Below are 16,088 nucleotides of genomic sequence, written 5' to 3' on the forward strand. Positions count from 1 at the left end.
TGGTAAAAGTGTTGGATTTGTATTTTTACTTTGTGGGCGCAGTATGAGGGAAAAGCAAGTATGTTCCTTCCTTCTAAATGTATTTAAGAGTGATCTTCTAATTTCGTTCTTGGATTTTTTTTCTGGAATTCGGTAGCATGAGACCAGTTTATGTGAAGCAACTAGCCAAATGCCATAGTCCCGTGAAACTTAATTGCTGGCTTCGCTTTTTGCTCTAATATTTGTCTCTTACGCAAAGAAATAACCTAAATTCTGTGGAAAATAATCAGTGGGTACTTTTTCTCATTAAAAGACAGTTGATACCCATTTTATTTTGACAGACTGCTATAACTGCAGGGCTACAGAGCCATACAGGCTGTGCTCTGGATGTTGTGGCTGGCTCACGTCTCAGCAGTGGGACAGATAAATTTTGCAGCCTTTCCCTCTGCTTTACTAATATGCCTTTGTAAAGTATATACTTTTTTTTTTTAATAAGGTTGGCTATTTTATTGAAAAAAAAATTATTTTTCATTTACTAAAATGAGATGTGATGCTATTTCCAAAAAGCCTGTGAGGCTTAATCTGGTCTAAAAAAGCCCAAGAAGGAATTTACCTGTTATTAAGGTGGTACTCGTGAAGGTTTAGTGCTTTGTGCTGGGCCAGGGTTCCTGTGCGGGTTCTTCCTTGTAGTCCTGATCAATGCCGAGTCTGTGTTTCTGTCGGGTCATCACCTTTCAGGTTGAAATGTGCATCACCTGTGCGTCAAATTCCCTAACCCAGCCTGAAAATACCATGCATGAGAATTAAAGTGCCTGGACCAGGTTTCATAGAATTTGGTGGCTCTGATACTGGTTTTGCTTTTTGTATTTTAGCAGATATTTACTGATATAGCAGCATTTGGGGGTTTCTTTCCTTCCACTCTCCCCCAGTGAATTATCAGTAGTCTTGTTAATAGTTAGAATTAATTGTGCGCACTCTCATATTAACAGGCCTTGAACATTATTAGAGGTTAGTTTAATATTGTGTTCAATTTTGCTTGTGTCTATAAATTTTGGTATTTCTGCATAGGTTACAGTGTATACATGGAGAACATCTCTTGTGTAACGTGCTCTTTCTTTAACTGGATTTGCATGGGGTGGCTTTGAAATCAGAGTGTCATGACATTTGTATACATATTTATTTACACATCAGGATTACTTGCTCTTTTTTAAATGACATGAATTTGGTTTTCAGAGGCAATTTGTTTGTTTAAAGTGCCTCTCAACTGTGCCACGCACGGATTTTCCTGTGTAAAGGAAGTAGCCTGTAAAAAGCCACTCAGTCTTTGAGCAACTGGGCAGCCCTGCCTATTTCTCTTAGCTTGGTAGCAGAAAGCTAGCCTCGTTCAAGGGAACGAAGGACTGCCACTCAGTTGGCCTCTATCTTTTTGTCAGGATATTTACTGAAAGATTCTATAAAATAGTTGTTTTTATAACAGCCTTTTCATAGGTGGTGTTTTTGTTTTTGTTTTTTTTAATCTAAGCTGTGTCTTGGGTTTACTGTGTGCAGCTGGCAAATAGAAGAGTCACTGAATGCTCTGTCGAACTCTCTGGATGTGTTATGGTTAGGTGCATCATGCACCATGGAATACGGATTGTTTATCATTTCATTTAAATGTCTGTAATAGCATTATACAGCTTTTTTTTTTTCCTTCAGGTTTTATTTTGTCTGGGCAAATTCTGACCTGCTAGCTTAGATGGCCTAGAGACTCCTCCACCAGACTGTAATGAATGGGATGGTAACTAAGTTAAGTCATTTCTGTGCTGCCCACAGGAATAGCAAGATAATCCTTAGGGTTTTTTTCTTAGCCTTTTACCAGCCTCTGAATACTTTGTGTCTTGGATTTTCATAAGGAACACTCAAAGTCTGTCAGCATTATCCTCCAAATAAGGTCACTGTTGTTTTTTCCTCAATACTGCAATACAAATATTCGTAATTGTTCAAAGGCATTAAAGGAAAGCTTGTAAGATTGGCTTGGCAGAAACTTGAACAGCCAAAATACATAAATGTTTCTTTGCTGTCTAGCAAGGTAGGGCACACCCCTTTAAAGAGGTGTATGCATAGTACTATCTGAAAGTTTTCCTCATTTTTAGAAGTACAGAATGCATGCCTCAGAAATGACTCTTTATTGCTTAAATGCACAGTCTTAGCTGTTGATACAGACATAATACAGTTTCATCTCCATTACCTCACATTTCAGACATGGTCCTGTACTTCAATTTTATTTTCAGTTGTTATCAGTTATTCTCTGTGTAATTAACTCTTGCTTTGGACATCATTTACTTCGTGTGCAGGAGTTTGGTCTCAAGGTAGTCATATCCACATAGTGTTTAGTATCTTGCTCGTGCATGGACCAGCAACGTAACTGGGACTAGAAAAAGTCAACGTGGTTTTCTGCCTACAGTATTTGTTGACTTTAAGCTAAGGGCCCAATTCTGCAAATCTTACAGAGTAAACAATATTCATCATTCAAGTGGAAAAAAAAAAAAAAAGAATTTGTCTCTAACACATACTAATTTTATAACTGTTAAATTGCTGTTCTAGTACTGTAGATGTAGTTCTTCCTTTCTTCTGAGGCAGGCAGTGCTAAGGTAGAAATACAGATGCACCAAATACAGTGAGGTCCTGTGAATTTTTGAACTGCTATACTTGTTTTGAAAATGCTAAGGATGATAAGGAAGTTGATCAAAATAATTATTTTTGAGGAAATCCAGGATGAAAATCTATCCGAGTCTGTCTTAATTTCCTTATTCTTCAATTTCCTGTCTTAATTTCTTAATAACACACTGCAGTGCTTTGCTGTGAGTAAGTATAGTCACTTGGTTGGAAAAAAAAAGTTTTTCACAAAACAGCTTGCCTTCTGTTGGATGTTGCCTCTCACCTGCAGCATTTTGGTTGATTTGATAGTTTAGTACTCTCTTTCATCTCCTGCATTTCAGGAAAAAAAAAAAAAGGTATTCAGATGTAAGAAACATTTTGGAAATGTGAGGTATTCTGGAATTGTCCGAGATGCTGGATCGTGACTTATCTCCAGTCTTGCCTGATGATGGCTAAACTTTTTGCCCTTTTGAATTACAGTTTAGCATCCTGGGACTGTTTGATTATATATTCCTTTCTTGAACTGAAAAAAAGATAAAAACAATTTCTTTTTTCCAGGTTTGTTTTCAACAGGATCAGTTCCCTGTTTCTACTTCTGCTAGAGCTGGAGCTTTGGGTGGGGGAGAAAGAGCCAGAGGGGCTGTGCTGTTGCTAAAAGGAAGTGGCACAGATCTGGCGCATACAGCTAATGAAACTGTGAGCTAGTACGTTTTGGAAGTGGTCCTGTCTGCCTCCCTCACCCTCAAAAGGTCCTGCCTGAGGTGAAGATTATGCCTTCAGGAGCTATTTCCCTGGTTTCTTCTAGATGCATAAGTGATCTCTGCATAGGAGAGAGGCCGCCGATAACATGGCACAGGTAATGATGGCTCCGTGCCTGTTCAGTAGAGGCATCTGTAGCTCTGGTTACATGAGCAGCGAACTGCTGATTGTCTTGCCATAGGATGTAGGTTTCGGAGATGGGAACACATCTCAAATCCATCAGTGACGGTAGATCTCCTGACTGCTACCACATTCTCTGGCTGTCCGCTTCTAGTAGATGGCAAGATGTTACCTGAGCCAACTGGGTTTCACTCATTGCCTTCGCCCTTGCTCCCCATATAGTGTATCACAATCCAGGGGCCAGACGTAGTTCTGTCCCCTCACACAATAGCTCTAGAAGTAGGGATTTCTGCAAGGAAAGGCTGTGCAGCCCTCTAACTGCAAGTAAACAGCAGTAATTGAATGGATGTTTTGCTTTCTACAGCATTAGATCATGTGAGAAATGGAACCAATTGGTGTGGGCAAAATGTAGGCAAATGAATAATGAGGTGATTGTGAAGATACAGTTTATCTTGCTAATGATAATGTTACCTTAGGGAAAAAAAGTAGTCTCAGAATCTTCCTTGCTTCAGATTTTCTACAAAAAATGGAAAACTTAATTTCTTCCGTGGGGCTAGGCTATGGGGTTGGGTTTTTTTGACCCTTCACTTATTGTCTTTGGCTCCAGTTACATCTAAAAATGTACAAACGTGCTTATTCCAGTCTTCTTAATGTGTCTTTTACATAATTGATTGCTTATTGTTCAGTTTGCTGCTTCAGTTTTCGGTCTAGGTAAATTCTGCATAAGCTTCCTTTCTGCTTTCAAAGATGGTCTTTCAACTTTCTAATGTGCATCTTTCTGCTGTGAGATGTATCACATGTATAAAAACTGATGAGTTGCAACTATGTTTGCCTTTATCTTCATGAAATTGCTAATGGTTTGTTGACTCATCTATTTGAGAGCATTACATCCGGTCTAGTTCTGTGCAGAGATACTGGATCAATCTACTGTAAATTGCTGTCCCAGTTTCTTCAGTGGAAAAGGGATTGGTATCTGCCAGTTTCACATTGTATCACCCCCAGATCCTGAGGACTGCGGTTCTATGGTAGGTATAAAATGGCTATAGCCATAGTATTTTGAAATTCAGATTAGAATTAATTCTATCTTCCAGGACTTGCTTTGCACCAACAGTTCATGGTAGAAAATTGTGGTTTTGCACTGCACTATCCCTGGTTTACCGTGTGGTGCAGCATTTATAAGGCATGTATGGCTGGCAGGGCTCTAAACAATACTAGCTTAAAGCTGCAGGCCTAATTCTTGGGACATTCTGTTTTCAGAAAGTGGGGAATTGCTTCTCTCAACAGCAATTTACATGGAACTGTGAATAGCCCTTCCACTCAGGACTTAATAGCTCTTGAGGTGTAAGCAAAGCAGTCTGTTGAATCCTGGTAATTCTTAGCTCTTGCTTCTTTTAGGCATGTCAGAATGACTGAGGACAATTACTGGTTTAGGGAAGTAGCAAGGATGGTCTTAGAGGTTTTTTGTTTATTTTTTTTCTCAGAAGCACCACATTAGGTGTTTTCATCTTTTAGAAACAAATAGTAGTCACTATGTCAGGTGTCATTAATGAGTACTTATTTAGCTTCAATAGGCTGTTTAAAAAAAAAAAAAGAAAAAAGTAATGTTCCCCTAGTAATCCTGGTATGGAGTGTATGGACATGAATCTCATTTATGCTTAGGCGCTAAAGCAAGCCACATTGCTGTATTGAATTAGAAATTACATAATTCTGTGTTTACTTTGGGGACTTCATTACCCGCTCTTTTAAGTTTGGAATTGGGTTACAGAAGGTCCTGGGTTTTAATGCTAATTCTTTCTGTTCATGCCATTTAGGAGTTGTTTTTATTTTCCTGAAGATAGGAATTCATGTCCCCGTACCCCCCTCACAAGTCTTTAGTCACAGTAACATTTGTAAAGGACTTAACCAAGAGAACTGTCATTAACATATATTATTTTCTTACAGTTACCATTTCCTAATGGAGTTAGGATCATTTAAGTTCAGGCGCATGGAAAATGTGTGAGGCAGTTACTGTTTAGATTGTAACATATTTCATTTGTCTCAGTCTTGTCCAGAGCAAAATTAAGGAAGTTCTTCACATCCATTTAAGGTTTTTATGACTCATCTTTCTGGGAATAGGAATATCACTTACAGTTTCTGAAAGGCCATCAGAATGGTTTAACGTGCTTAAAATTCTCCTTTATTTTGTAATAAGTCTATATCATTGTGTAGTGGTCTTTAAGCAGGTAGCAGAGTACTTCTTTAACTGTGACTAATGGAACACCTGAATATCAGAAATTCAGGTCAACAGGAAGGGGGAGAGGTAGGACAATAGCAGATTGTATAATTCTGTGTTGATTAGTGAAATAAATCCAATGTGTAGGACTCATTCAAAACAGAATTCTTGTGGTACACAGACAGTAAAGGATGTTGAAGAAAACTGCAAATTCTTTGCTGATTTAGCTAACTAGAATGTTCCATGGTGTAACACAGGTGTGTTGAAGAGGAAGCTGGTTGATGGATCCTCTCTCCTTTTTTTTTTTTTTTTTTTCTTTTTTTTTCCCCTCTCCTTATTTTCCTTAACCTTCTCCCATAGAGACTTCAAGGGGAAAGGTGCGGGTTCTTTTAGTGAGAGACAAACTTGAGATCTGGCTTAATTTTTATTTTGTTCTACAGATCTATTTGCTAATAGGTTATTTGGGGTTAAACCCAGAAGACTTAAATTTTGCAACGTTAACGTGTAGGTTCTTGGCATGCCAGACTCAGGGCTGTGAATCATGTTTTGGTTCTCCTGTGCGGTACAGGGTGGAAAGTTAGGAATGCGAGAATGTCATTGGAAAGAAAGGGTATTTACTGCTCAGCATAGCAAATAAAACACAGAGACGAGACTGGAGTCCTCTTACTTTCTAGGGTTAAGGTGCCACGCTCTAAGCTGCAAGATGCTTATAACCCTTGGGATTTATAGTTGTAAGCCTCTTTTGAAGTTTAAAACATTTCTGTGGTTCATGGGTCATTCCTTCTAAAATACCACTGAAGGAGGTGGTAGATGTGCCTCTAGGCAGTGTTATAACATTCAGAGAAACAGCGCAGGGTGTGAGCTGTAAGTTCAAAAATGTATTTCCCAAGCAAGGCCTGTTCATTAACAAGTATTTTTGATTCTGGCAATGACACTGCTGAGGATGTCTAAGGTGGCCCTGGATATCTCGTGTATTCTTAACCTGACCATTTGCTGCCACTGGAAGAAGCGGTCTTGTTGCCTGTCATGTGCTTCTGCTGTGTCTTTTGTGTTTGACTCCTTTGGAAACCATAACCATTCAATGAAACCAGGAAAAAGTATTTTCTGCTGCTGTGATGAGCTGAATTGTCTCTGATGGTCTGACAAATGCTGGTGTAAGGGGAGAAAGGGAACTAGGGGGAGCAATGGGCAGTTGGTTTGGTACAGCCACCTCCTGAAAACTGGTCTTAAATGTGAAGGGATTGTAGTTTACATCAGTTTAGGTTCTCCAGTGCAAGGAACAGAGAAGATTATTTGCAGTTAGTTAAACCTCGCTTGGATTTCCATGTGGAAGTGGCTTGCTGATGATTGTTGAGATGTGGGAGAGCAAAAAGGTTGTTTGTGTGTTTGGGGAGGGGGGGAGGAAATTGCACAAAGTAGTAAACAAAAAAGGAGCTGCCCTTGAAAAAGTACAGTGTTTCAACTTTTTCTGAGGGGGAAGTGTTTTATGTCATCACTTTGAAAGATGTTCCTCATTCCTAAAAAAGTAATAAAAGATGCACTGGACTAGAGAGATGGGCCAAGGGCAAGCATGGCCTTCAAGCCCAGTTGTGAGGGCCCCCTGCTGAAGGAGGAGAGGGTGGTGGAAGGGACTTGGGGGCAATTTTTTTTTTTTTTTCCTCCTTCCTCCCCTCTTTAGTGTATGGATGTAACACTCTTACTTGGTCTGTGTGTGTGTTTTGAATGAGGGCTACTTGATCATGTGGCAGGGAGGCTGGTGTTAGGTGGGTAGTGGTGGGGAAGTACCAGCTTTGAGGAGATCTGTTTGGTGCCTGAGCTGTGTAGCCACAACTAAAGGGAACAAGTGCTGGGATTGCGTGGGAACAGGAGTGTTGGAGAACTTCACTTAGGCAAAAGCTTGAGCAATGGCAAACTTTTAGGCTGTGAGAGGAAGGAGGTTATTGCTTATGGGTCCTTAATGCCTGTTTTCATCTTGCTGCATTGCTGACTGCCCTTCTTTCTGCCTCTCGGGAGGGAAGAGGACCCTCTTGTCTGCCTAGGAAAGCTTATTTATTTCAGGAGCTGCCTCTTCCAATACGGAGAGCTCAGTGAGCATTGATTTTTGAGACAGATGCTGTAATGTAAATAAGCATTTATATGTTAGTTTCTGAAATTTCTTCATTTAATCAGCTCTTGCTTTCAGAAAGGCTGCATCAAACATAGCAGAACTTGTATTTCTCTGCTTGAAACCCCGAGGCACCAGCGCGTGCAGGTGCAGCCACTTGCCCTAACTGTTTGGTACAATCTGTACAAGTCTGTATTTCACTTGTTAAAGATGTGGAACTGTCGATTCACTCTAGAGCTGTGACACGATCACTCTTGTTACTGTGTTCTGTGTTACTGAAGCATCAAGTCACTACCTTTTAATGTTAACTACCATTTACCTTGCCAGCAAAAGGGTGTAGCAGTACCAAGTACCCACTTTTTGACTGGTAACATAGCTGATTATCAGGCTGTTACTTCCCAAACAAGGTCTGCTGAGAGTACAGAATTTCTGGGGGGGGAAAAAAAATTAACTTTAAACAGCCTGTGCAAGGAAACCTGAAGTATAGCTGAGCTCAATTAAATTTGAAAATTCATCACATGGACCAGTTATTAGTGAGGTAAACACCTTGTATTTATGGAAGAGCTAAAGAATTTTAGCCATGAAAGAAATGCTGTATGATTATAGACTCAGTAAAATTTACTTGGGGAGGAGGAAGTGTTTAATTTCAGTCTGCTCCAGCCAACTTTTTGATAATACTCTGTGACGCTAAATGCCAAGTAATCATGGTTTTTAAAAGTTATTTTAAAGTAAACGTGCATGTTACGTTTAACTTGGGAGAAGAAACTTAATATTAAGTACACTTTAATCAGTTTTCCTAGTAAAGATGCCTGCTGTGCTAATTCAGCTATACCTTAGTACTTTATCCTTAACATTTCTGTGGAACTTTCTGACTCTGTTAGTTTCCAGTCTCTTTTTCTTTAAAGAGTGGTGATTGAGCATTGCTGCATGCAAGTCTGACTTTTCATAGGCAGTAAACAGCAGAGTTTGAAATATGTGGTTTCCCAGTTTGTTTAGTTCTGTGATGAGAACAGCTGATCTAGAAAAATCTTAATGGGATTATGTATGCTTTGATTTTTATTAAAAGGAGTCTGGTTTTGCCTAAAACTTCCAAGCATAACTGTTGTAGATTCAGTTTTATTGTGGATGCCAAACTGTGTGTGCCATTATAAAGGCCAGGTGCTTTTGCCATTTAAACACTGTAATCTGTTCCTACTCTTCGCTTTAAAAGCCTCTATATTTGTTAGTGTTAGTAATTCATTGACAGGACATTATTTGGACTTGAGTTCTATTAGGAATGGTCAATTTTGAGAAATGAGAGTGTGTACGCTTCTCCCTACCCCCTTCTTTTTGGTGTGTGACGCCAAATGGACAGCTTAGTTGCTGTGGCTCAGCTGTGATTTGGCTCTGCTGAATGGAGCTGTCAGGTCTCCTGTGTGTTAGTGTTGTAAAGGTGATCAAACAAGCTGTATGCGTCTGTTGGGTAAACCTTATTTTTATGCCTGAAGTAATAAGGGGTTATTCTTGTGATGGTGTCTTTGAAAGTGGGTGTTCTGGTGTTTCTAGAAAAGCTGTACCCATTGTTCTAGTAAGTTCTTGATCTCTGTGTGTAGACAGGCACTCAGATTTTTAGTCAGAGGCTTTATCTATTCCAAATGAAGCAGAATCAGATAGCCCGTCCCTCTTTTGCTGGAGACTAAGATCAAAATTCTTTCTGGATTTGGCAAGCAACTCTTGCTTTGTTTTGTGAAACTGACTTTTTTGTTTTGGTTTGGTTTGGTTTTTTTTAATTCCTTGATGCCTTCACCTTTGTGAAATAGCTTGTACGTGGGCACAGGGTTCCGCTGGTAGGTGTCAGAGCGGGCTGCCTCGAAACGAAGTGTGAGGCTTGTGCTTAGGCGTGGAGATAGTCCTGCAGATATACCTTAAGGAGATAGCTGCAGAGAAGTCTGAGCCTGGGGAAGGCTATAAATAATGGATGCCTCTGAGCGCTGTTTAATACAAACGAGGTGTTAGGGTAATGAAAGTGATTGATAATCCAAGCTGTTTGCTGACATCCTCCCTCCTGAAATGATTTCTTATAAAACTCATCTAATTTTTTTAAATTATAGTGAGAATGAATTTGGTGACTTGCCTTCATTCAGTCCAGCTAGGTTTAGTCAACTTGTTTAATTATGCTAGTGCTTATTTCAGATTCTGACTTTGCAACTGTTCTGATGCGACTTGTCTCAGAAAAGCTCTTCACTATGAGTGTGAACAGGTTTGTTTCAAAGGGAAGAGTTTAGCAGAAATTGAACTAGGAAAAAAGCTGAGAGTCTTCAAAGTGAGAATGCATATTAGCAGAAATGTTGCATGAGGCTTTTGGAAAGCAGTTTTTGTTTGATTCTGAAATAATCTGGATGAAATCCACCTTTTTAAAGTTGATATCGAAAGGGGTTTTTTTTTCCGTTCTTCTACTCATTTCATAAAACTTGATCATGAATAAAATTAATTTTCTTCTTGTCAAACCTGGTTTTCCATTATTCTTCAAGTGGGAAAGCTTAAAAGCTTAAAACTTTCAGAAGACTTGAAAGGGCAGATTTTACCCTGGAAAGGTCCATTTTCATACTGAGCAGATGAAACAACATTTCATGCTTCTTTCTTAGTGAGGAATGCTTGCTCAGAACAGGCAAACCTTAAGAGGAAGCTTTTACCTGGCTGTGGTTTCCAGCTCCCGTCCCTTTACACCAGCAGCCTTCCTCCCAGTCCCACAAGTGCTTTTGGGAGGACTTGCTGCCTGCCGCTGCTGAGGGTCAAAGATGGGGTGCTGGTTTCAGAGCGATTGCTAAGCTACAGGCTCTAGAGGCCTCTGACCAAATTGTGCAAGTGAAGATCTTCCTGCAAAAGCATTGGAGGACTTGGTGCATGGTTGTTTTCCAGTGAAGTGATTTGTTTTATTAGCACAGAGATAATGGTGTCTGCACCGAAGAAGGACTAGCAACACGAGTGAAGGAATGTGTTGTTTTAAAACTCTTGCTATTCAAGGTATGTTCTGCCTTGTGGCTCTTGGGTCCCACGCTAGGTTAACATAAGCAATGATCCTGGAGTAGGCAGGTGTAAGACAAGATTTTTCTTCCTCCCACAGTCTTACTTTAAGTTTGATCTTCTTTCACTTTCAGGGGTTAAAAAATGCATCAGTTCCTGAAGACAAAAGGGTATGTTCAAAAGGCACTTCAAGGAGAAATAAAAAGCCCCAAGAAATTAAGTAATTAGACTATCTATTTAAATACAGGTGACTTGCAAAGCTCGTGTGGTTTTTTCTTTGTGGATGCTGGAGCCACAAGGTCTATCATGATGCTTTTAAAATCAATTCTGGATACAAAAATGAGGGAAGGATCTCACAGTTATGATAAGTCACAAGTCTGTAACTTCATTTTGCAATTAGTTCAGTCATGCCAACTGAAGCTTTTCAGGCTCATGAATTTACTAGTGTTCATGATTAATCTAACAATTAAAATTTCTGTTAAAATACGTAGACTTAAACACCCAGAAATCCCTTGTGACTGGCTTTGCTGAGAGTGAAGATACATCCACTGAAGCAGACAACATGATTCTTAATGCTGGGTAAGCTGGAAAATAACAATGACTGAAAATAGGTAATGTTTTTCAACTAACAGGACTTAAGTATGAAGTCTTGTTTGTAGGAATCCTTCCTCTAAAGGTAGTTTCAACCTGATTGCTAAGAGAATCTTGGGTCAGTTGGTAGCAGTAGAGGTGGAAAAATGGCCATTTCCAGTTTCTCTCCTGAGTCTCAACTCTACAGGGACTATGGCAGTATTAACCACAAGTGCCAATCTACAATGCTCAGAAGGTATGTGGTAATTTTTTAATTCTGATTACAGGAGGCTGAATGTGAGCTGATACTCCCAAAAAAAGAGTATTAGCAGCGTTGAGAAAGAGTTAGCCTATTAACAAATGATAATATCAACTTTTAGGAAAAGGGCTTGCTTGTTGGAGTAAGATGATTTTAGAGATCATTATTTGGCTTAATACTGCTACCAAACAAACATGAAGTCTCCATCTCTAGATAAGCTTTGCATTAGTCTTCTGTACTATTCTTTTTGTACAGCTTTCAGTCACAGAATAGAACTTAAAATAAAAATAATAGGGATAGCAAAAAGAATATGCATGTCTGGAAATTGGGTAATGTGTTGATACTGAAGTGGTTTGATATCTAGCCCTATTGGCAAACAAAATTCTGCAACAGGTAAACTTGCCAGTAGAATTTGAGTCTAAAACATGCAGACTTGCAATGGAGGATCTCCTTGATTTTGTGGTAACTGGCTGATAGACAGATTATTCTTCACAGAAGGATAATCTGTAAAAGTAGCTGAGACGTACTTCACAGGTAAGGTGCAAAACTACTTGTTTTTATTAGTTATCTCTTCTCTTGTGCTCCTAAACTTGAAGGCAATTTAGGTGTCGAGAACAGAAAAGGCTGAATTTCTCATAGGTTTCCTTTGCTTTGTTAAGCTGGGCATTCTTGAGAATGTGTATTCAAATGAAGCAGGACTAAGATAAGGTCTAGTAATGGTTAATAACACAATAAAAAGTACCAGGTTCCCGTTACATACAAGTGTTTGATTAAATCCATATTAAAGCAATCTTTTCAGCTTTTCTTCTTTAATTATCTAATGAAGGCAGACATCAGTTACTTTGAAACTCTCTGTATAATGGTTCAAATCTTTCAAAGGTTTCCTCTAATAACTGGGGGAGAACGTTGCCAAAGTCAAGAAGAAATTGTGAAGTGCAGTTTATAGTGATCGGTGTTATGTGTTTTAAATTTAGTCTGTGAAGTCTACCTAATAGAAAAACTACCGGTGTTAGGAAAAACTATTGGTGTTAGTACAGTCAGAAACTAGACAAGCGAAGACAGACTTAATTTGGCATTTAACATTTGACTCCCAATAGTTTATATAGGTCTACTGAAACAATTCCTAGGGTTGGCAAAATTGCCGTTTACCTCTTCTCAATGCTTTGTGTTACAGTGCCCTAATTGTAGTTAACCATGAAGTCCCAAGTGGAACAGATTTTGTCAACACTGGATAAAACCAGATTTTTTAAATTTTATTTTAATACGCTACCAGGGATGATGATGCTGCAGATGGAGTAAAAGCCTGAACTTACAGGTTGTAGGTTATCCTCTGTGCTTTCTGAAAAGATGAACAACAGGTTGCTATTAGTTCAATCCTGATATGCTGAGCTATTAGTGGCTGCCATACTTTGAAGCCTGCTGGTTGTATCAAAGATAGCCTGCTGTTAGCTTAGGGTCCAAATCCAGCCTTTAAGACTAATTTTGTTGTTGTTTTGTTTCTGACTCTTTGTAATGCCCAAATACAGTCAATACTTGTTCTTTTTTTGTTTTGGGATTTTCTCTGGATTGCTGAGTAATAGATGTGTAGGTGCAAAGTCAACTTGGATCCCACAAGGTTTCTTGGCTAGTGCTTATTGCTATGCATCCAAACCAGCAGTGTTGTCGTGTCCCGGCTGGACTGAGGAAGCAGTACAGCTGCTACTCTCAAGCTCCATGCAGAATTACAATTTCCACCAACAGCTGGTTCTGTACTGAACAGATCTCTGCCGCAGCACCACTCTGGTCCTCTGTGGCTGCTGCACAGTACTGGCTCTGTCTCAGAGATGCTGCCTTTGCAGAGCTGCTCTGGCTGTGTCTTTTCACCGTGTTTCCCAATCTGCTTTGGCTTTTGCAAGAGTTGTGAGGTAAGGCAGCTCTGTAGCTCCTTGGCTTTATGAGCAGTGGACCTGGGCTGATGCTACTTGGGTGGGTCGTAGGCTTTGTTGTAGGGGACAACGTGTACGCTATAGCTCAGCCTACCTTTATCCTAGGTAGTGAGAGTCTGTCTCTGTGTATTGATTCAGTCTGCAAACAGTGGGCTCTCCAAAAGTGGGTCCCAAGTTTAAAGTTGTCTACTTTTGGGTCATGCAACTGCTGTAACTTTTTTTCCTCTCTCTGGAGGAAAAAAAAGCCCCAAACTTTGCCTTGTGGTATCCCCTCTTCATCCTGATAAGAGTTAAAAGGAGTAATATTTCTTTAACAGAAGAGCATAGCATTCATTCCCATAGCTCTATAGAGCTCAGTGGTGTGGAGTATGTATTTTAGCACATCTCCAATTAAACTGATCTGTTCTAGTATTTGCTGAGTAACTAAAACTTAAAAAGAAAAACCAACAAAAAAACCAAAAAACAAACGAACAAACCAAAACAACAGCAAAGACAAATGCTTAGACTTTTAGTTAAGTGTGTCTTTGCCCACGTTTTGAGTCACAGGTAAAGTTCTGTTTAAATGAAAGTTTTGTGGGAGCTGGAGTACTATTCTGTAAAAAATTTTATGTTACTGACCCCCTCCCTCATAGTTTGTGATTTGGGTTAGGGTACAGGTATTGAGCTAGCTGCACGCTTGCCCTTTGCCTGTGCCGAGCAGGCCCCAAGTGTTGGCCTTTATGAAATTCCCTATTGAGATAAGAAGGTACCAAGTTCCCTCTTTGTCCAGGTTTAAGGACTCTGATAACCTATCAGGTAGGTGGGCTTATCCAGGAGGTCCAAATGTTATGTCATTAATGAACTTGGCCAGTAGTAGTACTGAATTTTTTTGTCTCAAGAGAAGAATGCTGCTTAAGCGCGTAGAGAAAAGAATTGGATAATGTGTGTTAGCTTATTTAAAGGCTTACCATGCCAAATGGTGAGCTCATTCAGCCTAGAGGTGTTCAGGACTGGGCACCTGGTATCGCAGCCTGGGTCTCCCCTTGCCGTCACTACCCCAGCAGCTCCTTTTTTTTTTAAGGGAGAAAGGTGGCAGCTTTAAAATGCAAACAGTCTTGTCTCTGGCATGCAGACATCCATTCCTGTCTCCACATTTAACTTCCCGGTGCTTAGATAAGGCTTATGTTGAGTGTCTGTTTTCCTCATTTTGTATTCTTTCCTAGGGACACCATTTTGAACTAAACCAATGTAGTCTAATTGCAAATATTTTACTAGGTCAACCTATTTTATAGTTAGAAATTAGATGCAGTACAGTTTCTTTTGGTGACAGTCTGTGGTAAAAGCTTACACAAAGTAGACCTAAAGCAGCAAAGCCATGTTTTATTTGAACTATAGCTTATGCTGTAAATCACACTCTCCATATTTTTTTAAACTTGCAATGTTGGATTCTCCTCACATCTCTTGGCAAATTATTCCAGTGGCTAAAAGTAAGCTACCAATATTAGTCTAGTATCAAATGCCAGCTACTTGATCTAGCAGGAAAAAAGCAAGAGATGAAAAGAAGTTTGAAGTCTTTGTCAGACATTTAGATTATGATCTAGTTGTTGCTTAATTTGCTGTTAGATATTTCAGAAGTCAATTAACTGGAGTATAAGAACTCGGGCGGGGGGGGGAGGGGAGAGAGAGAGAGAGAGAGAGAGAGAAGGAGAGAGGTGGGGACCTGATATTACAAAGATTCTCTTAAAGTGTGGGCACCCAAACTGTAGGCAGTACTTCAGTGATAAACGTGAAGGAGACACGGTGAGTGGAGTGCCGATGGCGCTTCCCCTGCATGCACGTTCTGAGCTCATTTCTTCCATCCTTTTCAGCGTCAACATCAAGTAGCCCTCACTTTCTTATTGGCATAACTAGAATCCAAGATAGTCCCTATGATGGAAATTTAGTCTGTGTTACTTTTCATAAACACAAGCTTATGTTTGACTTGTCATAATCCATATTGAAATAACTTCACTGTGAGAAGGCATCTGTCACCATAACTTGTCCTTTGTTGTTACCTCTGAATGCGTCAGTTTCTGATATTGGCAGATTTTACTATTAAATGTTGTTCTTCCCAGGCATAAGTACAAAACAAGCAGTATTAAGCCTAACGCTAATCTTGTCTGGACACAAGTAGAAGCACCTTCTTTTCCTTTCCCTGGTGGGCTCCTATTTACCCATTAATCCAAGTAACTGATCACAAAGGTAAACATTTAACCCACTTGAATTTAAGATTATGCAGCTGAATTTTGTGGTGTTTATATGCCTTTATTTAACTCTGTGAAAGCATGGTAATAGAGGTTACTTTGTGATTATGGCCATTCTAGTGACAGAAGCTTGGAGTTTATGAGAGAAATAGTGAGATTGCATTTCATTCTTCATTTGTTAAATACTTGTATTATGGAGGTCTGGAGATTTCTGAGTAGAGAGAAAAGAAAGAGTTTGTTACTGTATTACTGTATGATCTGTTTCATTCTCAAATTAGTAATGTAAGAAATGATGCAT

At 39.5% G+C, this 16,088-nt stretch overlaps 1 protein-coding gene across 3 annotated transcripts in view; it reads left to right on the top strand.

The window, feature by feature from the left end:
- The first annotated feature begins 3,212 nt into the window (after positions 1-3,212).
- The window catches only part of NUMB (NUMB endocytic adaptor protein), an 89,538-nt gene continuing 76,662 nt past the window's right edge, over positions 3,213-16,088 (top strand). For 2 of the 3 annotated variants that reach the window (XM_009645549.2, XM_035900961.1), the window contains exon 1: positions 3,218-3,472. The gene's annotated coding sequence lies outside the window, so the exon portion shown is untranslated. Of the gene's footprint in view, positions 3,473-16,088 lie in introns of all 3 variants that reach the window. The other variant, XM_035900964.1, reaches the window with a different exon arrangement.

Source organism: Egretta garzetta, unplaced genomic scaffold (assembly GCF_000687185.1).
Source record: "Egretta garzetta isolate BGI_Z169 unplaced genomic scaffold, ASM68718v1 scaffold828, whole genome shotgun sequence".
NCBI classification, from domain to species: domain Eukaryota; kingdom Metazoa; phylum Chordata; class Aves; order Pelecaniformes; family Ardeidae; genus Egretta; species Egretta garzetta.